Consider the following 7,363-nt stretch of genomic DNA (forward strand, 5'->3'; position numbering starts at 1 on the left):
AATGGCTAGGGTAGGCAGCCGGTTACTCCTGTATCCCCATCTTCACTCTCTGAGGGAGAGACTTCAGTAGCCACCCAGCATTTCATGGGTCCTAGAGGTTATCAGAACTCTGGTCTTCATGCTTGCTTGACATCTGAACCATCCCTCCTGAGCCAGAGACCCTGTTGTCCTTTGATTACTTCGCCCTCCAAGTCTTTTGACACAATCCCATGCCAATTTCCTCGTCCATTCTCTTTACTTCCTATTGAAAGAGCTGTGGGCTGCGTTCCTTCCACCCAGCTCCCAGTTGCATGGCTAGCTTATGCCCCAAAATAACAACACACAAACTGTATTCATATAAACACTACTTGGCCCATTTCTATTAATGTGTGTAGCACCACGAGGTGGTGACTTATCTTGCCTAACCCATATTTAGTAATCTGTGTAGCACCAGTCTTACTGGGAAAGATTCAGCATGTCTGACCTGGCGGCTTGATTCATCACGTCTGCTCTAGAGAGGAGCAACATGGCGTCTGCCTAACTTCCTCTCTTCTCAGCATTCTGTTCTGTTTACTCCACCCACCTATGTTCTAACCTATCAGGCCAAGCAGTTTCTTTATTAATTAACCAATGAAATCAACAGATTGATATATGAAACTCCCACATCAGCTTCCTCTTCTTTTTTTTTTAATGTAAAACTAATGGATGACTACCAGTGCTTTGACCATGAAGTTATTTTCTTTTTTTTTTTGATTTTTTAATTTATATATTATAAAGTAGGTTTACAGAAAATTAGGACATAAAAAGCACAAATTAGGAGAGATTGATTAAGATTCTTAATGATTTTCAAAGATTGCTAGGAGACATTTTGAATCTATGACCAAATTTTGGGATAAATCTTGATCAAATAATTCTTTTTTTTTGGTCAAAATTTCTTTTTTTTTTATTGAGAATAAGAAAAAAAAAAGTTTCCGCCTCCTCCCAGCCTCCCATTTCCCTCCCCCTCCCCCCACTCTACTCCCCCTCCCCCCACTCACCAAGGCCAGCTGGACTGTGACTGAAAAAGCAAGGGATAAAACCGGACTCTCTGATCAAGGCGAACAATGAGGACTGATGAGAAGCTAAGGTCAATGACAAGGGGTTTTGATCCTACTTCATGTTCCGGCTTGGTGGGAGCCTAGCCAGTTTGGATGTTCACCTTCCTAGACATGGATGGAGGGGGGAGGACCTTGGACTTTCCACAGGGCAGGGAACCATGACTGCTCTATGAAGTTATTTTCTTAGCAGCTATACTCCCGGGGTAGGGGGATGGCCAATAAACAATGTTTCTATTTAATAACCCAGGGTTCAAGGAGATCTTATGCTCTGGCAGAGGGCTCCAAGCCATGGCTCAGGGAGAGTCACTAGATTGACATATCCACACTCAGCTGAGGCTTGGAGAAGTTATGAATGGTGAGCCACACAGGCATGGCTGTCTTCCATCCAAACATGTTTTGAAACCGGATTACTAACATGTACGTCCTTCTGGTGTATAGACTCCACTGAATTCTGGCCAGGGCTATGAGTTTTGTGTATATTCCAAATAGGTGTGCAAATTGCTTGTCCTATAAAGCTAATCCTGACTAAGTGATGGAAAAGCACAAGTCTAAATGATAGCATGGTCTTTGAGGTAACTGTAATATGGGCACAGCAAAGAAAAGGGGAGTGTCACAAGCATGAGTATAGAAGAATTTGGAACACATCACAGAACTCTTGGCATCTTTATTCTATGGCAAAAATAATGAAGCTGGTGTGGCTATGATTGGATCATAAGGCTGTAGGAAAGGACATTCAGAATGAATATTACTTGAAAAAGGACTGTATTTTATGAAGTATGGAGCATCTCACCAATAGAAAGTCTAGGAATGAGAATTACAGTCTTAACTTGCAAATCACTCTGTGCCCTGTGTTATTTGCTTAGGTCTTCAACTAGGAGCTAGTTGTTGGAGACATTCACAAGCATTCCGTCCTCAGCATAAGGAGATTCTGCTTCTATCAGAGCAGGAAATATACTAAGTCAATAAGACCCCTTTCTACATCTTGCAGTCCTTTCCTTACTGTGTATTAGTAACAAATCAGTTTCCTGATTGTGACCTTCTGGGTCACAGTGATTCTTGGTGTCTATCCTAGTGAGCTTGAACTGTGTATTTGGCACAGGTTAGACACCTAAGAAGGGAGTCTCAAGCGAGAGACTACACAGAACAGTTTGCCTTGTAATAAATTACCTTGACTGTTTATTGATTTAAGGGCTCAGCCCACTGTGAAGGCTCCATTACCTGCACATGTAAACCTGGGGTAGAGAAGAACGCTAACTAAACATGAGCCTGAACAAGCCAGCCAACAGTGTTCCTCTACTGCTCCAACTCCACGTTCCTACATGAGTTCCAACCCCGACAGCCCTCAAGGATGGACTGTGACCTATAAGCTGGAATAAACCCTTCCCTGCCCCATAAATTGGTTTTGCAATGGTATTTGTCATGGCAACAGAATTAAGCTCCAATAGCACTCCATACAATTTCCCCCTGATTAAAGACATTCTTATATAAGGCCCCCCAAAAGTCCAAAGCTTATCCTTGGAACTCAATTTAAATGTTGAAAATAACTATTTACTAGCAATAATGAAAATATTTGAGATACTCTTTAAAATTTTAGTTGTGAAATATCAATAAAATAATTGCCTAATTCCAAAGCATGTACTATTCTAATTAATTCTGCGTGAGACATTTTTTTCGGCTTCAAAGATTGCTCTACTTGTATTGCATAACAAAATAATAGTATAATTAGGAATAAATTTGTCACTTTTATAAGTAATTCTTTTTTATTATGTGTTTGGAAGCAAAGCACTAGCGTGATTAAAGTCTCTTTTAAAAGGTTTTATTAATTACTATGATTATTATGGATAATCAGGGTCCTCGAACTACAGAATGAACCCCAGACAGGATGCACAAAGCCACAAGCATGGCACAAAATGGTGATGGATCCTGAATCTCGGTTTGGCTATTCCCTGTGGCCTTGGTCTCCCTCTCCACCCTTTCCCTTGTAAAAGGCAGGGAAGGGGCCCAACCTGCACTTGCCATCTCCTTCTGCTTGCTCTCAAGCGATCCTGGTGGCACAATGGGAAAAGCAGTGTTTTGTCTCAGTTAGCAGTTCTCGACCTGAGGTCAAAGGACCCTTTCACAGGGGTCACCTAAGACCATCTACATGTCAGATATTTACTTCATAATCCAGGATAGTAACCAAATACGGTTATGAAGTGGCAAGGAAAATAATTTTATGGTTGGGATCACTATAACATGATGAACTGTATTAAAAGGTCACAGCATTAGGAAGGTTGAGCACCACTGGTCTCGGTGTTTACTGGTCTTGTGTGCCTTTCTCCATTACCTTTGGTCTTATTTAACAGAGCCTTAACACAGAGAACTGGAAAACCTCTGCCCAGGCCCCTTTCCTAGTAACAAGCTACCCTAGTTCCATTTACGTTGCTCTGATAAAATACACTGCCCAAAGTGGCTTTGGGGGAGGAAGGGACTTAGTTGGTTAACTAGTCTAAATTACAGATCACCATTGCAGTGAAGTCACAGAGGTGGGTGTTCCATAGAGTTGGTCATGCCACACCCATAGGGAAGAGTACAAAGAGGTTAGTGTACCCCTACTGCCTGCCTGCTTGTCCTCAGCTTTCTTCACTCTTACACAGTTCAGGCCCAGCTCATGAAACTGTGGTGGCCACATTCATAGACTGTATCCCTACCCCAACCAACATCCAAGAGAGTCTCTACAGACAAAACCACCAGTCAGCCAGATTTGGAAAATTCTTCAGCCAAAGCTCTCTTCTTGGCTGACTCTAAGTTGTGGCAAGCTGATAATAAAAACCCAGCCAGTAGAGACGGGGGAAGGACTGTGTCTTGCTTTTGCTTTTTCTTTCTTAGATTCCCTGTGTAGAGGCAGTCACACAAAGCATTAAAAATCATTCGCTGAGCCAGGAACATACTTGTAGTAGCAGATGGGAAAGATGAGGCAAGAAGACCACTTATCTTCCAGAAGACACTGGTCCTCTATGTCTACTCTTTTCTACAGGAGAAACCATAATTCAATGTAAAACATGTCTCTCTTGTATCCCATTATAGTTTATAGCAAGACCAGAGGTTTGAAGAGCATCTTAGCTGTCAGAATATTAGCCACCTCTTCAAGGTTTTCCTATCAAATGGGGAAAAAAGACCCATGTATAGATGGAGTCCACCCAACCTCTCTCCAAATTATGTCATCTAGGACACAGCGTTTCTAATGCTATCATTCTGAGTTCCCAGTTCCTTTCCCTCTGAGAAATGAAGAGACCAACATCTCAAGGAGAACACAAATGCAGTCCCTCAAACATAAAAAAAGGCAAGTGGGATCACCAGGGAGAGCTCTGCTTTATAGACCTTTCCCTTTAAGACTTTCATTATCTGAGCTGTTCTATGTTCACAGACCTACACAGGTATTCTTAGAGTCATACCACTGCTAAGGCCATTCGTCCACTTCGTTTCCTAAGGCTCCTTGCTCTGCCTCTGCTTGTCCCTCTGAAGCTCTCTGCACTCTCACCCAGTCAGCCCAGTAGCTAGAAGACAGCACTATCTGCTAACAATGACTGACGTCACTGCCAGATGACGATCCCCATGGTAACCATATACAAATGAACATTAGACAGAAGACATATATCCTATTTGAAGTCCAGAGTCTGATTCCCTAAACTTTCCAAAACTTTCTTTTTCTGATTTCCTTTAGCCCGTACCTCAGTCTGCAAGTGATTGTGCAAACATGAGTCTGTACTGGAGAAGAACGTGAGCTGAACAGTGCAAAGAGAAGCTCAGCTCTGTAGAGAAAGGTCATCGCTACTTTAAGAAGGTTGTTTTTCCACCTCACATCCAACACTATTCCTAAAAGAAACATGGCAGCTCTGCCCACCACAGGAAACTCCCAAGGCAGCTGGGGAAAGTCCTGATGGCCCCATAATGAGGAATCATAAGTTTTTCACATCCTCCTGGATTCCCAGAATAGTCTCCAGAGTCATGTGGATGGTACCTAGGGATGGTATCAGTACATAACTTTTCTCTCCTTTAATGAGTTCTTTGAAATCCCTCAAAGTCTTTTCAAAAATCCTTCTCAAAACTTCCTATAAATAACCTCACCTACAGGATCCATAAGTTTCAGAAAGAAAGAAAGGAGGGGGTCCTGTTTTCTCTCTGTGATCGCAGGCCTGTGGCTGGGTTTTGGTATCACTAAAGGCACATGAACTTCCAGCGGGTATGGTAAATCACTAGATCCGGTACATACATGAAGAAGAAAGAAGTGATCAGGGAAAGCCTCCTTTTTGTGTCGTGGGAGGCCGCTTGTTTGTTTCCGGCTGCCCGAAATAATCACACAGACACCATATATTATTTCCAATACTGTTTGGCCAGTAGCTTAAGCTTATTTCTGGCTAACTCATATCTTAAATTAACCCATCTCCATTAAACTGTGTATTGCCATGAGTCTGTGGCTTACCAGGTAACATTTCGTCATCTGTCTCTGGTGGGGCTACATGGCTTCTCCTGACTCTGCCTTCTTTGTCTCAGCATTCAGTTTAGTTTTCCCTAAATAGCTAAGTTCTCCCTTGCTATAGGCCAAGGCAGTTTCTTTATTCATTAACTAATAAAGGCAACACATAAACAGAAGGACCTCCCACACTATTTTTTGGGTCTTGGTGCAGGCCTTAGATCTGGGCTTGATGATCATAAGCAATCCTGATCTTGATGACGGTAAGCAATCCTGGATTTAAGTGGAGAGAATAGATAGTTCTTGATTTTTAGAACAGCAATTGAAAGCTTATAGAGCCATAGAAGGAACAGCTATCTGGGGTGGCAGATGTGAGAGGAGGGGCTACCACTGGCCTTTCTTTTTTTTAATATTTTTTTTATTATGTGTACAGTCTTCATTCCATGTATGCCCTGCAAGCCAGAAGGGGGCACCAGGTCTCATTATAGATGGCTGTGAGCCACCATGTAGTTGCTGGGAATTGAACTCAGGACATCTGGAAGAGCAGTCAGTGCTCTTAACCACTGAGCCATCTCTCCAGCCCCCACTAGCCTTTCTTAAAATCATGTTTTGTTGCCTTATTTCTGCTGTAGTATGCTTTCTAGTTTCTCCCTTCACGTCTCACACATGCACACAGTTGTGTTAAAAGTGTTTGATCACAAGTATTCTTCATGTCTCGCCAGGATAACCACAAGAGAAAAAAAGGACGAGAGTTTTCACAGAGCTGAACCTATAATTGTAAACTACTCACGGATCCAGATATCGTCCTTTTGAGGTACTGACATACACAGAATATCTTACAGGACTGAGAGCTTTCTTTTTAATCGTACATCTCCCAAGAGCCTGGTCATCACTGGGTACTCACAGAGTAATAAGCCTCGTACTTCTGATCTACACGGAGAAATGACCAGGGCTTCGGGATGATCAGGAACCCTACTATCATTTAGGAGCATACCACCATGACTCCCCAGTTTCCAAAAGCAACTCAAATCCTTCCACTTGTGCCTTTTGCCTACTTTCTGCAGAATGTATAGATTTCCTCAAACCCTTATAGTACTTACTACCTGAATCTATTTAGTATTTCATTGACCAGTAGATTTATCCTCCTCTAACCTACACAATGACTATCCCAAGAAGTAGAGGGTATGTTTTCCATGTTTTCTCTAGCAGCCACAGTGACAATGAAATGAGAACCATGTACAAATTCATCTGTTCATCTCTTCTTCAAATCATTATTGAGTACCCACTCCTATGCCAGTGTTTATTCTGGGCATCAGACTTACAGTCAGTCCCCAAGTTTGAAGTTTTTCAGTATAATGAGAGGGTCAACCCAGTGGAGGTTCATGGTCATTGTGTGCAATGCTGTGCAACAGAAGTAAAGACAGAGTGAGTGCCACTGGGGCCCATATCGAGGAAGAACAGACTCCCTGGGGTGGCCATAGAATTGTGTGTCAAAGCATTTCCATAAATACTTGTTGATTAAGTAGGGGAGGAGTGGGTTTCTTTGGGGATTGCGGAAACAAACTGTCCTCATTAGCTGATGATGAGAGGAACACTTTCCTTACAGTGAGAGAGCTCACGGGAGTAAGCAAGTGGAAATATGTGTGTTAATGATAACGAAAGGAGAAAGCCACAGGCAAAAGGCCCATATACATCATGAGCATCTGCCCAGGCCCTTCCATCTGTCTGGGGAAAGAGGTGACCTCCCTCCTTTCTGTTTTCCTCCCAAGTCCTTGGAGATGCTTGAATCAGAGATAGCCACACAGCAGCAATTGAAGCCCAGAAAACCATGTGA

Source organism: Alexandromys fortis, unplaced genomic scaffold (assembly GCF_014885135.2).
Source record: "Alexandromys fortis isolate MF-2015 unplaced genomic scaffold, M_Fortis_MF-2015_v1.1 scaffold_30, whole genome shotgun sequence".
Lineage (NCBI taxonomy): Eukaryota > Metazoa > Chordata > Mammalia > Rodentia > Cricetidae > Alexandromys > Alexandromys fortis.